Source organism: Neoarius graeffei, chromosome 4, assembly GCF_027579695.1.
Source record: "Neoarius graeffei isolate fNeoGra1 chromosome 4, fNeoGra1.pri, whole genome shotgun sequence".
NCBI lineage: Eukaryota > Metazoa > Chordata > Actinopteri > Siluriformes > Ariidae > Neoarius > Neoarius graeffei.
The window spans coordinates 84184314-84206609 of record NC_083572.1 but is presented as its reverse complement, the minus strand read 5'-3'; the positions used below and the strand labels follow the sequence as shown (position 1 = coordinate 84206609).

The 22296-nt window shown below is 42.0% G+C and overlaps 1 protein-coding gene across 1 annotated transcript in view; it reads right to left on the bottom strand.

Moving 5' to 3' along the window:
- shroom2a (shroom family member 2a) overlaps positions 1–22296 on the bottom strand; it is a 130323-nt gene that overhangs the window by 68633 nt on the left and 39394 nt on the right. The window lies entirely within an intron of this gene.

Here is a 22296-nt window from a genome sequence, read left to right as displayed (position 1 = left end):
TTTGTTAAGTGTCAAATGTAGCATAATTTTGAATAATAATGATAAGCATATTTGTCAGTGTGATGTCACTGCGAGCCTTTAACACAGGAATAATCCGGAGCCGCCTTTTGTTAAATGGATCCCAGTGACATCACACTGCCAAAAATGCTTAAGATTATTATTTGAAATTATGCTGCATTTGACACATTTGGACAACTTCACTTTGTGAGAGCGTTTATAAGTACATAATCTTTCTGCAAACCCAAACTAATGAATTAAAGTTTTCTACTCCTTTAAAGCAGATTAATTCTCCTTGGCTTTTGCTTGGCCCAATGTTGGGCAACCCTCTCATAGTCCATCTCGCTGTCACCCATGCTGATGTGGATCAAATTGTCCAGCGAGTGCTTTTTGAGCCAGTCGCTGTGATCAAAATTGACCATGTTTTCGTTGTCGTGACAGTTGTCTGGTTTTGTGCGCCATCACTCACGTGGGTTTGTTGATGTTTAGTCAACCAATCTTTGATTGGAGCCATAACGATAATAGACTAGGTCAAACTTTTGTGATTAAAATCAGTCAGCTTTGTCCGTCTGGTTGGGGAAAAACATCGGCAGCCAATGAGATCGCTCATCATGAATCAGAAAATTCCGGGATGTCTGACGTTTTCTTTCGATGTTTTTATTGGACAGTTTGAACACGTGATCTTGACATAACCAACAGATTACAGTTTGTTTACATTATACCACACAGACATATTACTTTGACAGAATCAACACAAACATCGGGAAAAAAAAAAGTGCTTGTTTAACACAAATATCAATCAATATGTAAATGGTTCTGTTATTTGCTCTCCTATGTATCTAGTTACTTGTGGGTAGGAAAATTTAACATATATCGGTATAAACCTAAGCGTATCGGATTTTAACTAAAGTGACTAAGCGTATCGGCAGGCAAAGCAAGCGTATCGGGCCCGAAACAAAACATGTTTAATTTAAAAACTGAATGCAAGTAGCTGATGTGTTCAAATGTACTTAATCTTAAAATAAACGATTCATTTAAAAAATTGATAATTTAGTTTAATAAACTTATTTATAGCAGTTTTTATGCAACTAATATACTCATTAAAATTTTATTTTTTTAAATTATTTAATGAATGTACAAATTTGGGCGGCACGGTGGTGTAGTGGTTAGCGCTGTTGCCTCACAGCAAGAAGGTCCGGGTTCGAGCCCCGTGGCCGGCGAGGGCCTTTCTGTGTGGAGTTTGCATGTTCTCCCTGTGTCTGCGTGGGTTTCCTCCGGGTGCTCCGGTTTCCCCCACAGTCCAAAGACATGCAGGTTAGGTTAACCGGTGACTCTAAATTGAGCGTAGGTGTGAATGTGAGTGTGAATGGTTGTCTGTGTCTATGTGTCAGCCCTGTGATGACCTGGCGACTTGTCCAGGGTGTACCCCGCCTTTCGCCCGTAGTCAGCTGGGATAGGCTCCAGCTTGCCTGCGACCCTGTAGAAGGATAAAGCGGCTAGAGATGATGAGATGTACAAATTTTGTTTTGAACAATTAAATGGCATTGCAGAAAATGCATCTTCCTGGGAATTGTAATGGTTTCTACATACTTGGCTGGTTGAACATTAAACATCTGCAAATATAGGATACAAAAGTGGTGTGTATCATCTTACAAAACACAAATGAAGTGCTGCTTCGGATACTGTACGCAACATAACGAGCTGATTTGCATACATGCACTCGGTCAACTTACGCACACCTATTTAATCAGGCAGTTACAAATTTAAAAAAAAAAAAAAAGTGAGTAAGCGCACGATTTTGACTCACGCCATTTGCTCAAGGCATAAGGTTTGACATGAGAGTTTGTAATTCACCAGTAATGCTTTTATGGCTGAGGCCTACAGTTGACTTGCTAACTTTAGGACTGCAGTTGTCATGAACAGTTTTGCACTCAAGTTTTCATTGATGAGTTTATATCATCACCGAAATTGACTTCATGTTAAAACGGTTATAATCATGTTGTCTGTTATCACCCAAATGAGGATGGGTTCCCTTTGGAGTCTGGTTCCTCTCGATGTTTCTTCGTCATGTTGTCCGAGGGAGGAGTTTTCCCCTCGCCAAAGGCTTGCTCATTGGGGATAAAATTGGCTCATGTTTAAAGTCATTCAAATTCTGTAAAGCTGCTTTGCGACAATATCTATTGTTAAAAGCGCTATAGAAGTAAACTTGACCATGACACTCTTTGACACACACCGAAAGACCTACAGCAGAGAAGCACGCCTATAACAAAACATGCTTATGCAAAGAGCTCATGCAAAAAATGTGTTATAGATTATGTTCTATTTGAAATGAAAGAAGATTCCTTTAAAGCTCCAAGCGATGGCTCTGGTGTAAGTTACTGTTCTAAGAGTTGTGGTCTGAATGACTAAACTGGAATGGCATGTTCTGCTTACTAAATGAGCACAGCGGGGGTCAGTCTCCAGCAGAGCCTGTTAGCACAGGTTAATCATATGCCTTTTACTTATTCTCTCATAAAAGGTGGCTTTGGAGGAGTCCAATGGGAAGGTGAAGGCTTTTGGTCAGAGTGAATTCTTGAAATGATGTGTAATAAGCCAAAATGGGTGCTGGTATGCTATCTGAGGTCAAGACAAGGTGCTGGTTCGTTAGACTAAACATTAACCCTTCAGCACACCAAAAGATGCGTCCGTGCAAATGCCGGGCTTTGTAATGGCGCAATGTTCCGAGTTTCTCAGGTAGCTTTAACGTTCACCCGGGATTTGTTTGCAGACAACACTGAACAGTTTTAGAGATTAGGAAAAGTAGGCTGCATTCCTTTTGTTGAACATCATGAGGTGCAATTGCGTCAGCATACTGAAGGTGCTTTTCCATTTGCCAAACTAATGAGGTCACCCTAAAGCTCATAGGCTTCATTTATGAAACACATTACAAGAAAGAATGGAATGTGGCTCTCTCCCCCCTACAACGGGATTAGAAAATACTCTTCAACATAGAACACACCTTTATATACACATGACTGAATTCTGCCAAGCTCCATTACAGCACTGTGGATAGCATTATAATGGACACTACCAGAGTATTTGCCAGTACTTTCCAATATTTTCACATCAAGCTTAAGTTTTTAAGCCCAATATTGTTTGAATCCTCATCTGTACTAGCAAAACTGTGGAAAAAAAAAAGTCCCAAGTCACTCATTCACTACTCCCTATCTAGGGAATTCTATATATAGGACTATATAGTGAGCTCATTGGTAAAAATGGGGGGGGGGGGGACGACAAAAAAACAAAAACCCACAACTTTCGGACACTCCGCCACCGCACAATTAAAACATGCCAGATCAGTTGGCTGGTGGGTTTTCAAAATAATACGTGTGTATTTTGGTGATAAATCCATATTCTACTGAGCGCATTTCCCACATTAATAAATACAAAGTACGTTGTGTCTGCTGCATCTTTCAGTGCTTTTAAATCAAGGCCGAATACTTTTCTTTGCCGCTGCCTTTTATTACATCAAATTTGAGTCTTTTGATTAATTCCTCACTGCAGTGTAACTTTAATTCTTGCATTTTATCTGTCTTATTCTATTTTAGGGCGGCACGGTGGTGTAGTGGTTAGCGCTGTCACCTCACAGCAAGAAGGTCCGGGTTCGAGCCCCGTGGCCGGCGAGGGCCTTTCTGTGAGGAGTTTGCATGTTCTCCCCGTGTCCACGTGGGTTTCCTCCGGGTGCTCCGGTTTCCCCCACAGTCCAAAGACATGCAGGTTAGGTTAACTGGTGACTCTAAATTGACCGTAGGTGTGAATGTGAGTGTGAATGGTTGTCTGTGTCTATGGCCAAGTTTACATTAGACCGTATCTGTCTCGTTTTCTTCACGGATGCACTGTCCGTTTACATTTTTTTAAAAGATTTTTTTGGGCTTTTTGCACCTTTATTGGATAGGACAGTGTAGAGACAGGAAATGAGCGGGAGAGAGAGAGACGGGGAGGGATCGGGAAATGACCTCGGGTCGGAATCGAACCCGGGTCCCCGGATTTATGGTATGGCGCCTTATCCACCTGAGCCACGACGCCCCCGTGTCCGTTTACATTAAAACGCCTGGAAACGCCGGGAAACAGGAATCCGCCAGGGTCCACGTATTCAATCCAGATCGTGTCTGGTCCGGTGCTGTGTAAACATTGAGAATACGCGGATACGCTGTGCTGAGCTCTAGCTGGCGTCATCATTGGACAACGTCACTGTGACATCCACCTTCCTGATTCGCTGGCGTTGGTCATGTGACGCGACTGCTGAAAAACGGCGCGGACTTGCGGCTTGTATCACCTTTCATTAAAGAGTATAAAAGTATGAAAATACTGCAAATACTGATGCAAATACTGCCCATTGTGTAGTTATGATTGTCTTTAGGCTCACCATCCTTCCACTTGCAAGTGGTAAGTGACTTGCGCACAGCAGCTCAGTCCCGAATCATTGCTCGTGCACTTCACTCGCGCGCTGTGTGAGCTGCGCAGGGCCGGAGTGCGCACCCTCCAGAGGGCACTCGCTGTTCAGGGCAGAGTGATTTGGAGCGCAGCCGCTGAGGAGGAAGCGATGAGCCGCACTGACACATTTCTCAACTTGCGTGCCGAATTAGTCATGTGATTAGCGTATCCGTGTATTGGCGTTGCTGTGTGCACGCGAATCGTGTATTGGCGTTGCTGTGTGCACGCTAATCGTTTTTAAAAACGTTAATCTGATGATCCGCTGATACGGTCTAATGTAAACACCACCTAAGTGTCAGCCCTGTGATGACCTGGCGACTTGTCCAGGGTGTACCCTGCCTTTCGCCCGTAGTCAGCTGGGATAGGCTCCAGCTTGCCTGCGACCCTGTAGAACAGGATAAAGCGGCTACAGATAATGAGATGAGATTCTATTTTAGTTTTTCTTTTATTTCCTTACTGTTTTTAATTGTGCTTGAATGTCTGTTTATAATGCGTTTTTTCCTCCATCCATTCACCCCAACACTTTTTTTTTCCCCTTTCAGCACGACCACAATGTATGATGGTACTGTATATATTGCTTGGTTAGTGATCATCGGTTGCACACTACTTTTCATGATGAATTGTGGGATACTTTGAGTGCACTATATAGGGTGTAATAATTCTCACTATACATTCAGACAGCACCACAAAATGGCGAGCTCACGAAGTAGTGTATGATTTCGGACACAGGGTCAGTCTCAAACACCCTCAAAGCTGTTAGCAACATTATTTAAAACTATTTAAAAAAAACAAAACAAAAAACCTTCAGACACCAAAAACATGTCTTATCTGATTGTGTGGTACTTGTGAAGTTGAATTTATTTGTTGCTATTCATCTGAAGGACTGTGGGGAGATTTTTTTTTTTTTTTAAGTTGCAAGACTCAAACCAAAAGCTATTTGGCTCGAAATGTCCAGGAGATTCCTGAACAACATATCCTAAACCATCCAAAATAAATAAATAAAGTGTGCGCTTGTTAAGAATGGACAATGTTTTACTTCTGGCCTGTGTACAATGCATGCTTCGTGTTTATTATTTCAGAACGTGCAGGATTCTGTAAACCCAGTGTTCATTTCGAGAACATAAAACAAGGAAAAGGCTTCAAAATGCCTGAACAAGCAAAGGCTTAAAATAACCTCAAAGGATAATCTAAAGCAGACACTCCAGTGGATGCCCCCCCTCCAACAGGCCGTACCATACTGAGAGGATAAATGACAAAGAACAATAGAAAAACACTTTGCACAGCCAGCGCAGTCAAGTTATCACCCGACAGCACAAGGCACAGCAGAGTGCGAGGAAGGGACACGTGATACGATCCACTGTGACAAAAAAGTTACACACCACACTGTGCCTGGTATTTCATTCATTATATTTGAATTCTAGTACACCGCGAGTTGACCTAGTGGTTAGCATGTCCACTTCTCGATCAGGAGATCGCGAGTTCTACTCACGGTCGGGTCATACCAAAGACCATCATAAAAATGGTACCTACTGCCGTCTGGCAAGGCAAGGCACGCTGCAATACAGATGCGAGTGGGGAGTCAAACTCTCACGGTTACCAGAGAACTAGCCCCCCGACTGTAACCCTAGCTATGTAATAGGTGAGAGGCCGAGGGCTACAGAAACGGAGATCGGCGCCGCCCTATGCGCCACGTGGCGTAGGAAGGACTTTGATATGAATTCTAGTATATACACAAAATCCTGTTAGAATTGTACTAACGACAAAATTACATTTTCATGTCACAGTAAATCACCTAAAGAATTAAAGGTTTACAATGTCACAAAACTGTTTGGCTGCTAAATAATCAATTACTATTTTAAATATTTTATGGAGTAATTGATTAGTTTCCAAAATATATTAAAATGCCAAAAATATTTAAATATTTATTTGCAGCATTTCAGTGAGCTGTACTCCACACTGCAAAAACCCGGCTTACAAAAACAAGAAAAAAAAAGTAATAAAATGAGGAATATTTTAGTTAAAATAAGCAAAATTATCTGCCAACAGAACAAGAAAATTTGACTTGGCAAGATTTTTAAAAACAAGTAAATATATCTAGCTTTAGAAACCCCACAGATGTCTTAAAACTAGTGTATTTATACTAAAAACAAGTAAAGTTGTACTCCTCATTTTAACATGCTAGATACTTTGTCCCCCAACCAACAGTTTGACTATTTCATCTGGGCATATTGGTGTGCTCTGTTTAAGTAAGTGTTTATACCAACTGAGACCGCCAAATAAATCAAAACAACAAACCAATCCATTTTGTAGCCTATGTTTGTTGCCAGATTGACAATACAACAATTCATTTCATTTAGTTATCTGTTTTGTGTTAAGAGATTAAAAGAAAGGATAAGATGCTTGAAATAAGAAATTCTGACTTTGACAAACTTGTCATGGTTAATATAACACCGATGAAATTATGGTAATTCTCATTTTAAGACAGAACTTACTCATAACCAGTAATAAAATCTCAATAACAAGTTATAATACCTTATTAAGATAATTGAGGGAAAAAATGCTTAAAGTAAGTGAAATACTCTTACACAAAACCTGCCTGGAAAGGAGAATTATCTTGGCAGACAAATAACAAGCATATTTTGTCTTGATTTAAGATATTTAATCTTGGTTAGATTTTACTTTTTGCAGTGCAGAACTCAATACATATGGTTATTTACCAGCTGGGAGGTCCGTATCATGAAATACCGTGACCGAGGTCTTGAAAGTACTGACCGAGGCCCTCTGGGCCGAGGTCACGGTATTTCACCGTGCAGACAGACCTTAACGAGAGCGCCCAAAAGGGAAAACCGAGCTGAGCCGCCATTTTGAATCCTCATTCACAGCTGTAATGCAAATGGCTTCCTCCTCGGTATACAAGTGCACTTCCATGGCAGGGGGGAAAAAAAAAAAAACCTACATTTTGCCACCTATGTAGTCCCCCATTTAGACAAAACTGAGTCATTCAGGATTCAGCCATGTTTTTGCTCAGCGTTACCAACAGTTACAGGTTTTCAGCTTTCTCCTGAAATGTTTTCGTTTCTTCTTCCTCAATGTTGTAAAACTCGCTTTCGCTGTGAAGACTGTCGTTATCATTATCCATGATGTAAAATTAATGCAATTCTCCTGAGAAATGCGAAAATAAATGTTAGTTGTTGCTGTGAATGAGCGAGTCGCCAGAAGTCTGTATCTGGGGTCCGTATCGTAGGATAGGGACCCGCTCGCCAGCCAATCAGAGCGCAGGATTTGATGGAAACCGGACTGCGAAAAAAATGACGTTTATCAGATAATCTGTCACAGTCTGAGAATGTTATTTTTATATTGACACTGCCATCAAGCAAATGAGAACCTCAAACTGACTAACTGTATTCAGTCCTTTTTTGTTGTTTTGAACTAGCTCCCCATACTTTTTTTTTTTTTTGCACAAATAGAGTAGCAGTCAAAAGTTTGGATGCAACTACTCCCTCATAGGTTTTTCTGCATTGTGACTATTTTCTACATTGTAGAACAATACTGAAGACACCAAAACTATGAAATAACAGAACACATATGGAATTAGTGTTAAAAAAAAAAAGAAGTTTCCCATTTTAGATTATTGAATGTAGCCAGCGTTTACCTTGAGGACGCTTCACACACTATCGGCATTATCTTAACCAGCTTCATGAGGTAGTCACCGGGAATGCTTTTCAATTAACAGGTGCCTCGTCAAAAGTTAATTAGTGCAATTTCTTGCCTTCTTAAATGTGTTCAAGATCAAGCAGTAAATAGTAAACAAAAATACAGTAAACAGCCCTATTACACAACTGTAGTAATCCATATTACGTCAAGAACCGCTCAACTAAGGAAACAGAAACGACATCCATCATTACTTTAAGACATGAAGTGTCTTAATTAATAAAAATAAAGAAAAAACACTGAATTAGAGGTGTCCAAACTTCTGACTGGTACTGTGCAGATCTTTTCAAGTGCATTTCAAGACCTGATTTGTCCAATTCCTACCAGACAAACCCAAAATAAATATCCACTGGCTGTCTCGCTGACTCAAACATTCTGATGCCAAATTCATTTTCAGTGTGTGGAATCAACTCCCAAAAAAAAAAAAAGTTCTGAATCTGACTCCTAGTTTTCAATGCCTGGAGTCAGTGACTATTTTTGGGATCGACTGTTGTGGTGAACCAAAAGCATGAGGACGACTTGACACACAAAACATATCGTGTATGCTAAGCAAAGTAAACAATATTTAAAATCAACACTACTGGGTATAAAAAAAATAATAATAAATAAAATGTTTAACTACTTACAAGCTAATAGATCCGAATAGCTTTGAGATGTTGTTTTCTGATGAGCTAGAAAAGTTTGATAAATATGTGATATAGATAGAACCTTGGAAGGTGCAAGAACACCAGAAAGAAGACACAATTAAAAAGGCACGGTGAAACCAGGGACATCGCACGACCATCATTTCTTACATTGACCATAAATGAATGATTACAAGTCAAAATGGGAGGGGGGGGGAGAGATATGGCAGGAGGCCAACTGTGGCGTTTTATATATTATTTTATATTATATACCAGCTGGGAGGTCCATATCGTGAAATACCATGACCGAGGTCTTGAAAGTACTGACTGAGGCCCTCTGGGCCGAGGTCACAGTATTTCACCATACGGACCGACCTTAAGCTGGTAAATAATATATTTATTTTTTTCTTTACCAAATTCTAACAGAAAACGAGAGCGCCTGAAAGGGAAAGCCGAGCCGCCATTCTGAATCCTCATTCACGGCTGTAACGCAAATGGCTTCCTCCTTGGTATGGACCCTTTTCACGTGACGTCACGACAAACGCGGCCGCCATTTTGGACATGTACTACCAGTAGTTTACCACAGCCAGCATTGAGGAACGGCAGCAAAGAAAGTGTTTATTTTCAGCAAGACTTCCATCATGCCACTATATTGTTGTGCACCTGGATGTAGTAACCATCAACACACAAGGCAAGGGTTATCATTTTATCGGATCCCGGTAGATGCTGACCGACGGAGAAGATGGATAGAGGCCATTAACAGGAAAGATTGGCAGCCCTCGGCATACCAGCGCTTGTGCAGTGACCACTTTGTTGGAGGTAAGACGAATAAAATTAGCCAGAAAAGGCATTACATTGCTGTTAACATTCTGTGGCGGCGAGTGTGTAACCAAATAGGCTAAAATAACCCATTGTAACCTCTTTGTTCTTCTGTAGTAGCTATTAGCTAACAACATTAGCTAACGTTGTGTTCCTTTGCTGTTGGTAGACTGTAGGACAGATCAGAGGCAGTGTCCTACAAACAGCGCTTAATTTGAGGGGGAGCAAGCCGGAGCACGCTCCGGAACCTCGGGCGTTGGCTCCGGCAGCTATTTACACTGGATCCGGTGATCTGACACCTCTTTTGACTATGTAACAAAAAAAAAAAAACCAAATAATTAAATTTAAAAAATGCAAGTTTATTTAATGTCTGATTTTGATATCTGTCTTGTTGGTGATTTCTCTCATGAAACGACATCCACAAAATATCTGCAGATGAACTTAATTTGCAGTGTTATTACAAAACATGCCCAGAAGCACAGCGCCGCGCCCCCCTCCCCCCTCTTTTTTCCGCACCGGAGCCGCTCATCCTCTGCGCTCCGGGACCTCCCACTTTACAAATTAAGCACTGCCTACAAATAAAGTGTTCAAAACAAAAGGAACATGTATTTGTCTCTTAAATCCAGGCCGTTCCCTGTAATCTGTAACAACGGTTGGAGAAAGTAATGGCAAATAGTGAGTGCACAAACCATAGAAGGGAAACTGTACACAGCGCCAGGGCAGTGTGATGGTATGTCTACTTTTAGATTGTGTTAGCTCATCAATGAACACACTTGTCACTCGACGAGTTTCACGTCTTTACGACGGATACTTACAGTAAATGTGTGTTAGGTATTATTGTTGCAGTCTAAGCAGTCATTGTAGCAGCTAGATGAGCAAGAACCGAAAGGGTCTGTGCCATAAACCGTTATTTCTGTACGTCTGTAAACAATCCAGGCGGAAGCAGATAAACGTCACTCTCTAAGCCTGCTAACCTCAATTTTTGCAAATGCCTCTCCCTCTGCTCGCCCTGTAAATGCCCTACGTCGCTGGATAGTGAAGGTGTTTTCTGCATCTCGCTCCTTTTTCTTGTATGTTCTCCGTTTGTCGCCTTCCTCGCATTCAAACCAATTCGGGCCGAAGTCCGCTACATGTCCAAAATGGTGGTCGCGTTTACGAAGGTCACATGACTGAAAAGGGTCTATACAAATGCACTTCCATGGCGGGGGGGGGGGGGGGGGGGGGGGGGACCCCACACACTACATTTTGCCGCCTATGTAGTCCCCTATTTATACAAAACTGAGTCATTCAGGATTCAGCCATGTTTTTGCTCGGCGTTAGCAACAGTTAGAGGTTTTTAGCTTTCTCCTGAAATGTTTTCTTTGATTTCTTCTTCCTCAGGGTAGTAAAACTCACTTTCACTGTGAACACTGTCGTTATCACTATCCATGCTGTAAAATTAATGCTATTCTCCTGAGAAATACTGGCAAAAATGTATAAGATTTTTGATAAAAATCTTATAAATCTTATAACAAAAGAAACATGTTGACAAAAATTGCTACCATGTTTGTTGCTGTGAACGAGCGAGTCGCCAGAGGTCCATAACCAGGGTCCGTACTGAAGATACGGACCCACTCGCCAGCCAATCAGAGCGCAGGATTTGATGGAAACCGCACCGCGAAAAAAAAAATTAATTATTCCATGAAATCAAGTCATACATGAGCTGATAGCTGATGAGGCATGTCGCACCGAGTCAGCTATAAGCCATGTACGATGAGATTGAGTGGAATAAATGTTTTATTATATCCACATTCACTGGATTTTTAGAAAGGGACCATTTTTAGTTTTAGCAAAATCAATAAACAAAAACTTCATACAAAATGTCTGACACAGCAAATTTGACAAGATTTACAATCAACGAAAACACATTTTATTGAAATATTAAAAAAAAAGTTTCAAATTTGAGTTTTTATTTCATCCTCAGTTGGTTCAGCAAAGCACTCCACCATTTTGTTTTTCTCTATTCACGGTAGAGGAGCTGATAGCCTAGTAGTAGAGCAGCCAATTAGAGCACACGACTACTCATATCCAGTGGATGTGGACAGAATATACAGCATTTCCATACTTCCACGCAGAGCAAGTGCTGCTCTCCCATGGAGCATTCATTTCTGTAGTTTAAGTCACTGCTTTAGTAAAACTAGCACGCAAATTACAGTGAATTAATTAATCCGGGCCCATTTTCCTCCATCCTGCCCACGAATATCAAAGTGGATGCAGTCTTTTAAACTATGTGGCAGTTATAACTTAATTACTTAACTATTACTCAAATATCGAGCTGATGTAATGACTCAGTAACACCTTTGGAGTGTTCAATAATATTTCTGTTCATTATTTCATTAGATTAATTCAAAAACACAAACGTATGCACTGCCACAGACAGGAGGGGCGTTTAATTGCAGTGGAAAAACGACGACACTTGATTAAACCACATTAAACACCCTTTTTCCTTTCTTCATCATATGTAGATGTTAAATTAAGCAGAAAGTGCAAACTTGTTGTAGAGATTAAATACATATGATACAGCAGATACGAACTATGACAATACTAAGGTCAATGACATTCTAGTATCTCATCTCATTATCTCTAGCCGCTTTATCCTGTTCTACAGGGTCGCAGGCAAGCTGGAGCCTATCCCAGCTGACTACGGGTGAGAGGCGGGGTACACCCTGGACAAGTCGCCAGGTCATCACAGGGCTGACACATAGACACAGACAACCATTCACACTCACATTCACACCTACGGTCAATTTAGAGTCACCAGTTAACCTAACCTGCATGTCTTTGGACTGTGGGGGAAACCGGAGCACCCGGAGGAAACCCATGCAGACACGGGGAGAACATGCAAACTCCACACAGAAAGGCCCTCGCCGGCCACGGGGCTCGAACCCGGACCTTCTTGCTGTGAGGCGACAGCGCCAACCACTACACCACAGTGCCGCCACATTCTAGTATTTTCTCAAAAAAAAAAAAAAAAAAAACTGCCAGAGTTCTGGGCTGAAACTACAACTACATTTTAAAAAAAAAAAAAAAAAAAAAAAAATTGAGCAAAGCTTGATACTGTTTCGAGACTGACATTCTCGGAGTAACTGAGCCTCTCTGTTGACCAGTTTTGTGAAACGTTACAGATCGGATGGTGAGGTGCTTCAAGACAAGCTGTGCCCTGTTCACATACATGATCTGTGTAGTTTCAGTCAACGTCCGTGAACTAGATCAGGAAAGCATTAAACCTGATACAATACAAGTTCAGCATCTTCAGCTGAACTTCACCAGTCCTACGCTCAGTATCAGACTCGCACCTCCTTAATTAAACTACATTTACACCTATAAATGCAAGAACAAATTTCCAAACTAATATGTACAACCAGTACATGCCTAGATCACAGCTCCAGTCCTCCACCACTGCGAAGGCACATTTTGGGGCTCACTGCGGTGAGGGGAAAGGATATGGATCTGTGGAATGAGTGTGTTGTGCTGACTGTTGTCCTGTGTGCAGTGCTGAGTTGACAGCTTGTCTCTGTCCCACAGCGCCCCACCACCACCACCACCCACAGAGCTCACAATTTATCCCACAGCTTCAAACACACACACACACACACACACACGCTTTTGTCTTGCGCATTTATACTAGTACAATACCACATATATTCTTTGGCATCAACAATATCAACCACTAACCACATGTGTGCAGGTCAAGAGAGATGCCTTTATTAACAGCGCATTTAAGATGTCAGACGGTAAATTTAGAACAATTAGTCTAAAACTACTACGAATACTAATAATAATAATAAAAGTCAACATGGCACATAAAAAAATAAAACAAGGAAAAATGAAAAAAACCGAGAGACTATATTAGAACTCCATCACATATTTTAAAAATGCACCGAGGTCCCATATCCTGTGTGAATCATTATAACCTGCTCGACTATGAAAATGAAGTACTGAGAATTTAATATGGAAATAGTGTCACTGCCTGTGGGAAGACTTGAAACAATGACAGCGGGATAAGCCGAAACCTTTGCCCCCCCCCCGATAACACGAGACAACAGCCCACATGCTTTACATATTCCCACTCATACCATACAAATGGCGTCTTTCAGCGCCTTAAAACACACTAACACTATCTTTGAACTTTTATATTTTTCATCCAAACATCATTCTTCCCAGTGCTCAGCAGTCCGGTAGAGACTAAACACTAGATTTGCGTGCTCATTCCAGGACTCGTCACATGGAGGTGGGTTATATGACAATATCATCAAAACATTTCTACAAGACATGATATTATGCTGAAAGTCATGCTGCATTTAAAAGACTACTGGCCCTTTTCCACTACCCTTTTTCAGCTCACTTCAGCTCGCTTCAGCCCGACACGGCTCGCGTTTCGACTACCAAAAAACAGCACGACTCGGCTCGCTTCAGCCCTGCTTAGCCCCTAAAACTCGCACCGTTTTGGAGTGGGGCTGAAGCGAGCCAAAGCGAGCCGAGTGAGTCTGGGGGCGTGAGCAGACACTCCCCTGTGCACTGATTGGTGAGGAGGAGTGTCCTCACATGCCCACACATGCCCCGCGAGCACGCTGGGATCTGTAAACACCATAAACCTGGAAGAAGGAGAACTACGAGAATTTCTGAAGCCTTATGCGCCTCGCCTCATCTATACGCTCTTGCTAGTATCTGTTTGCGTTGTCGGTGACAACAAGCCACAGAACCAAGACCAGCAACACTAACGACTCCATGTCCTCCATGTTTATTGTTTACTATCCGGGTCGTGAGACTACCGCTTAAAAGATCACTGATGTCACTGTTTGCGCTGCTTAACGACATCACGTGATGTCCACCCACTTTCGCTAACTCCACCCAATGTGTCCACCCACTTCCAGCCAGCACGGTTCAGCGCGGTTGTAGTCGAAATGCAACTTCAATAGCCCCGCTCAGCTCGACTCAGCACGGCACGGCTCAGCCCGACTCAGCCGCGTTTGTAGTGGAAAAGCGGCATTTGTTCAAGGACACTTTAATGTTTAGAAAACTTAAAGTGCATATTCTGGACCAATTTTGTTGGGTTTTTTTTTAATAGGAAAGTATGTCCCTTTACACACTCATCCAGAAGGGTAATTTTGCACAAGGCCATCTGTCTACAGCAGAAAAAAATAAAACAAAACACGTCTGGAAAAATCCCAAGGGAGTCTGGAGCCAGATTTGTGACGTCACCTGCGGAAGCGCCAGCAGGCTGCACGAGCTTTGCACGGTTTCAGTGCACAGCCTGTGTAGACCAAGCGCTCCCATTTCTCTCTCATTGTCCGGTCTTTTGGGAAACGATGAGGACTAATCCCATCAAGATTGGTGTTGCTACACCCTCCTACGATACATCTGTTAACCATTTTAATAATTACGCAATAACATTGAAGAAATTTGCAGAAAACCACCAGGTCGTTTTCTCATAAACAAACCAGCGCTGACGTAGGATTCAGAGGGAGGCGTCCCGCAGATGACGTCACGAAAATCAATGTTTCCCGGGAAATCCAAATGGCAAGTTTTTTCAGAGGCGGACCAATTCGCCTCAAATGGCTTGATTTCAACTGAATTTTTCTGGTATTGCGCAAGGTAAAAAAAATTGCACAAAATGCAAAAAATGTGACAGATATATGACCAAAGTTTAATAAAAAATAGGAGAATTACATTGATCTTACTCCTGAATTTACCCGCGATATGCACTTTAACATTGAAAAGAAGGGGGGGAACCCACAGGAACAAAAACTTAACATCTAAACAGCTGCTTGTCATCAGACTTCATAAAATGTTATTAAAATTCTGATCTCCCCCCCCAAAAAAAAGGGTATTGTGACAATTTAAAAAAGCATCACCATTATATCATAGAGCACACATCAAGCGACTTTGACCGTGGCATGACTGTTGGTGCCAGACTGGCTGGATCACTGTTAATCTCCAAGGATTTTGACTCAACAGTCTCTAGAGTTTACACAGAATGGCGTAAAAGACAAAAAACATCTAGTGAGTGGCAGCTGTTTGGGCAGAAATGCCTCGTTACTGAAAGCAGTCAGACGAGAATAGACTGGTTTAAGTGGACAGGAAGGCTACAGTAACTCAAATGACCATTCTTTACAACCATGGTGAGCACAAAATCATCTCAGGACATGCAACAGAGCAAAACATGAGGCATGTGACTTGCAACAGGAGATGATCACATCAGGTTATCAGCATTCCCCCCAGGTTCTGAAAAATCAAGTCAAAGAAGTATGCTTGACTTTTTTTTTTTTTTAAACTTTCTTTACTTGGTCTGTATTTTCTTAGTTACTGACCTATCAAAGTGGATTTAATACAGGTTTATACCAACCAAACTGGCACAATTTAGATATTTGTACAAATACAGCTAGGCCTCTCCAATACATATAAAATTTGGGCTCCACTCCAGCCTCTAATAAGAAAGACTTGATTTTGGGCTCCCTGTGCACCATCAACCTAAAATAAACCGCTTTAGTTTGAGCTTACTTAAAGCATATACGCAGAGCGACGGCCTCACTTTTTGTTTATAAATGCCTCGAGACCTCAAGAATGGCACAGGAATAGTTTTAAGCATTAACAATAAATCTAATATAGTAATTTTTACAATTAAAATGATTTATATAGGTAGCAGTCTGAGTAAATGACCTTGACGTCACTGCAAGAAGTCCATCAGTCTCATCGGCATTTCCGCTATACTAAAACACAGAGCTGACTGCAGCTTCAATCCTCCATTTTGAGCTAATTTATCACTATGCCACGTAGATGTGTTGCTGGCCGGTGCAGCAACATGGCAGAAGGTGGATTTACAGTACATTCATGGCCCAAGAATGTTCAAACTGCAAAGATTTGGACACGTTTTGCGAGAAGTTCACGGGCACACTGGGCGCCTACGAAGTGGTCTCTCCTCTGCTCTGCACATTTTACTGAAGACTCATACGAGACCTCTGATCTGTTGAGATGCGTTGGCTAAAAGCCCGTATTGAAAAAGAGGGTGCAGTACCAACAATTAAAGGAAAAGAAAACTACAAGAAAAGGAAAGCAAGTTCAGTTGCACCAATTCTCCCGGAGTGAGAGTCAAGGGGGTTGTTGTTAAAACTTGGGACATATCGCTCGGGTAGTGACCTCCCCACGGTTGTTGCTAAAACCGGTGACGTCCCGTCCCGGGTTTTAGTAATTGCCTGAGCCGAGCAGTCATGGTGGAGAACTCCGTATGGAGAAAATGGAGAATGATTGGACCAGCTGTCTGATTTCTCCACTGGATATGCTTGCCTCAGCAGCAATATCTCACCCTTGCGTGGAAGAAGCGAATGAACGGAGAACTGAACGAACAACTGAAAGTCAGATTGTTTCAAAACAATCGGCCACAAGAAGCGAGAACACAGATGGGCAAGATGCAACTCATTTAGATACAAAACACCACGTTTAATCTAAATGCAGGTAACACACGTAACTTCTATTGTGTGTTTAAGTTACCGGTATAAGAGTATTTAATTTGCTTCAGAATGTGATTCTCAGTTCATCTGATTATTAAATTAGCCTTTTACATTTTATCAGTGAAAATGCATGCATGTATGTTGCATAAATTATAAACACCTATCCTGTTTTAATGAGAGTCAACCCACAATCAGTGAAGTCTTAGTCGAGCAAGTCAGTAACGGTATTTCTTACTTTCACCATAATTTTTTTAATATGACTTTGGTCTATAGCTGTCAAAGGTTCTCGGCCTTAAAACCGGTTATCGCTGTGACCTCACGCACTCAGGGCTGGCTGGCTCAGCTCGAATGCCAACTTGGCGGTCAATTTTAACTCTCAAAAAATATATAAAATAAACTTTATAAATTCCCATTTATGCAGCAAGGATGGAGATACTATCCACGCAGAAATGTATTTAAAAATAAAAGGTTCTGTGCATCTCCTTTAAGGTTATTTTAGCATGGAATTATTCAAAAGAGGTATTAGGACTCCCTTTAGCCTTTACTTAAACACAAAACTTGATTTATAATTGAACAGAGTCAAGAAGAGTCTTGGAACAGCTAACAGTGAAGCAATCTGATTTTCCCATCGATTTACAAACCGGACACTGAACGACATCATGTTTTACATCATACGTTATCCAATGGGAACTCAACACGCCGTGCTGCCTGAAACATGGCTCCCTTCAGTTGCTTGCTGGCTGACGGCACTTTCACTTTTTTTTTTTTTTTAAACCGAGCCCTGTCCGATGTTCTTGAGGATGGTAGGAGCTCAGTGTGCCTCCTCTGTGGCTGTTTCAGCCCTTAAAATCATCTTCAGTGCTTGAAAAAGCCACCCAAAAAAGAACTTTGTCAGCTTAGACTGCGCTATTGTTTGGTTCATGCAGATATAATTACACCATCACACCAGGCCCATTAAGACAGATTGTGATTGGTCAAAAGTTTAGTGCTCATTTGGTCATTATGTGTAGTTGATTTTTATTGCCCACAAGCGTGTGCTCATTGTTTACACTCTGGCTTCCCGTTATCTCTTTGCTGGGGTTGGGTTTCGGCAAATGGAGGGATTTCTAGAAAAGATGACTTATGATAACGATGACATACATTCGTCACTGTGACAACTGCTAGTAATTTTCTCTTCATCACTGATGGCTTGTCAATGACGAGCATCAGTGGGAAACCCTGGGCCCATGTTTACATTAGACCGTATCAGCGGATTATCAGATTAACGTTTTTAAAACGATTAGTGTGCACACAGCAACGCCAATACACGATTTGCGTGCACATAGCAACGCCAATACACGGATACGCTCGGCTCCGCAGGCATCCTGCGCTCCAAATCACTCCGCCCTGAACAGCGAGTGCCCTCTGGAGGGTGCGCACTCCGGCCCTGCGCAGCTCACAGAACACGCGAGTGAAGTGCACAAGCTGTGATTCGGGACTGAGCCGCTGTGTGTGTGATCCCAGCGCATATCACTTACCACTTGCAAGTGGAAGGATGGCAAGCCTAAAGACAATCATAACTACACAATGGGCAGTATTTGCATCAGTATTTGCAGTATTTTCATACTTTTATACTCTTTAATGAAAGGTGATACAAGACGGAAGTCCGCGCCGTTTTTCAGCAGTCGCGTCACATGACCAACGCCAGCGAATCAGGAAGGTGGATGTCACAGTGACGTTGTCCAATGAGACGCCAGCTAGAGCTCAGCACAGAGTATCCGCGTATTCTCAATGTTTACACAGCACCGGAGCTGACACGATCTGGACTGAATACGTGGACGCTGGCGGATTCCCGTTTCCCGGCGTTTCCAGGCGGTTTAATGTAAACGGACAGTGCATCCGTGAAGAAAACGAGACAGATACGGTCTAATGTAAATGTAGCCTGGGTTGTACTTCTGCCAATCAGGAACAGAAATCAGGATACAATGAGCACAGGCTGATCAAAACTGGACAGTGGAATATTGGACAAAATGTTGGCTGATCTGATAAATCTCAATTTCTGCTGTGAATGTGCTGTGCAAATGGTGGGGTCAGAATTTAGCGTAAACAAGAATCCGCAGACAGAACCTGTCTCATGTCTGCAGTTCAGACTGGTGTTGGTGGCACCACCTTTGGTAGAAAGCTGAGATCGGCAGCACAAATGTGCAGCTCACAAATGTGCAGCAATTATGTGATGCATTCATGTCGACATGGACCACAATTGTTTCCAACACCTTGTGGAATCCATGTCATGAAGAATTAAGTCTGATCTGAGAGCAAGTGTGCATCCTACCCTGTATTAGTATAGTATTCCTTTATATAAAACAAAAACAAACCAAAAAAAAACCCACCCACACACAACAACAAAAAAAGGATTAAGGCCATTTTCATAATGCCAAGTTAAACTGCCACAAATTTTATTTTAATTTGCTAAATGCGTGACAGATCCATCATTTGCTTTCTGTGCAAACACAAAGAGCAGATTTGAGATAAGCTTGTTATTATAGGCTTTTATTTGGTCTCCCTCTGCAAGACTGTCAACTTGGCAGGTTTTTCTATGATGGCGTAATATTAAAGTGCATAATCTGATCCATATCTCCATAAACGAACATGCACACAGTGAATTTAAAAGACAGATGGGGTCTGCGAAAAAAAAAAAAGGGTTCATCCAACATGTAAACGGTGTAACAGGATTACTTGGGATCATTTAAAAGAGGGATTTAAAATAAACATAATGAAGACCTTTGGAAAAACCAAAAGATATGAAAGGAATGTGGGGAATTTTAATTAGTTCCAGTTTTCTCTTGCTTTAACTCAAACACTTGCCATTTAAATAAAGCCAGCTTCCTGGCAGTTCGATATTCCAGCACGTTTATTTCTGTTAATTAGTGAAACTGCAAAACAACTAAACTTAATTCATAAACAAAGCCTCTCAGTGAACGCTAAGTCTTCCACAGTAATCTAACAATGAATGGTTAGGTGTATACAAAGTAAAGAACCAGGACACAAATGGGAGCTTGTCACTAATACCATTTATCCTCCTCTTTAATACCAACAGGTATGAATGAGAACAACTTTCACATTGTTACTGGCTTAAAACAAAACACTTGCTTTCCGAAATAACGGGAAACTTAATGCCTTAAAACGCAAGTCCTAAAAACCAGTCGGGTCCTTCAGAGGTTATGAAGATCTCAGCAAGTTCTTGAGGGGAATGAAGAAGTGCAGCACAGTGTGTACACAGCCTTCGTTTAAAAATTTAATGGCTAAATTCCAAGTGAAGGTTAGCCTATAAAAGTTGTTCAGGTCTCGCAAATCCAAGCTAAATTTATCCCAGATGCTAGATTGTGCCTTGCCAACTGGCTTCGGGCTGTCAGATATAATTCAGAACATTTGGAGAATACTGCAAAAGCTCTGACATTCCATGCATGTTCCTGGCACTGCCAGTTTACTTGAGGAGCCTTGATGAACACTGAGAAATCTGATGAAAACGCAGTGCAAGCAGAAGTGTGTGCACCCCCCCCCCGGAGAAAGATGAGGAAACCACAACAGACGTATATTTTGCCTTTAATCAATACTGGAGCATTTGCATTGACTTCTCATCAGGTGACAAACAACTGATTAGACAAACTCTAAAGTGATTAATACCCTGTCCACACTAGGGATTTTGTACCGACGATACTACTTTCGTACCGCAACACCTGTCCACACTAGCAACTATACCGGTACTGTAGCGGTATAACTGTATTGGTACGAAACCTACAAATGTATGGGTTTCGTACCGGTACAGTAGCGCTTCGCTGTAGTGTGGACAAATGAAGCGGTTCTGTATCGATACAAATATAATGCGCACAGATTTTTTTCTAGAAAAATTTAGTATGAGGGCGCGCACCATGGCGAGGGAGCGAAGCGGGGGGGGGGGGGGTGGGGGGGGGGGGGGGTGCCGGTTGTCCCCCACCCCGCCGTGCAAAGCCTTTGAAAAATGCTCCAATGGGACATTCTGAGGCCATCTGAGAGGGAAATTGTAACAAATTGTCTGTCAACACTGAAAAAGAAAGAAGTAATCATCTTCTGCCCCGGACAGCCTTTGGCTTTCTTCCGCTTCGTGCCGCGGGATGACATCTTTAAATGCCCAAGTGTCAACAAAAACAACTCGCGAACTACTTCTGTCAAAAGCTCCCGCACCGGTGGGTGAAAGGTCATTCAGTCTCGAGAAATCTCGCTCTACAAGTCAGCTGACCTTGTATGTAACCCATGTCAAATCTCGCGAGAGCAGCCGCGACAAGTAAACAACATGGCGCCTCAGTCTGGAAAATGCCAATTCGGATTGTTTTTGCACCGTCTGGCGGTGTATCTACTATGATTGGAATATTTTTGGAGCAATTATAACATATTTGATGATCAGACACATCGTCACGTAGTGTTGCTGGGATGTTTTCACGGAGTCGGTAAGGGGGCGCACGCCGAGAGTAAGAGGGCACAGCGCCCCTGTTCCCCCGTTTAGATGAAAGCCTGGCGCATGTGCAAAGTCGCACACCTCAATCGATGTCTTCGCTGAATAAAACAGTGAAGAACGGAGATTCGTTTTCTTTGTTTCTTTCTCAACTGCCTGGCGTGTTTTATACGATTCGACTGAATAAATGACCACCAGAAATACAGACTGTACATTGACAACAAAAAGCACACACATGTTTCATCCGCCATATTCTCGGAAGGAAGTTACTCGGTAACCACGGAAACATTTCGCGCACGCGCATTTCAACTACCGTGAAAGAAAACCACAAAGATTTCTCTCTAGTGTGGACAGATGCACTAAACTGTACCGGTATACTTTATATCGATACAGTTATACCACTATCGTACCGGTATATATGTGAACACAGCTTAAAGGAACTCACTGTGGTGATATTAGTGTATTGACGGAGTTCTACTTCACACAGACACAGTACAGCCATTACACTCTACAAACATTACCACATTCTGAAGAAACGCATAACACGTCTAAATCCATTCCTTATTTTCCCTGTAGTGCATATTTGGGGTGCAGATGTTTCATAGCATTGTCCAAATCCTCAGTGGACAAATTATATCTATGCCAGAACCAGTGTTGCAGTCGAGTCATTAAACCTTGAGTCACAGTCCAGTCTCGAATCACCAGTGTTCAAGTCTGA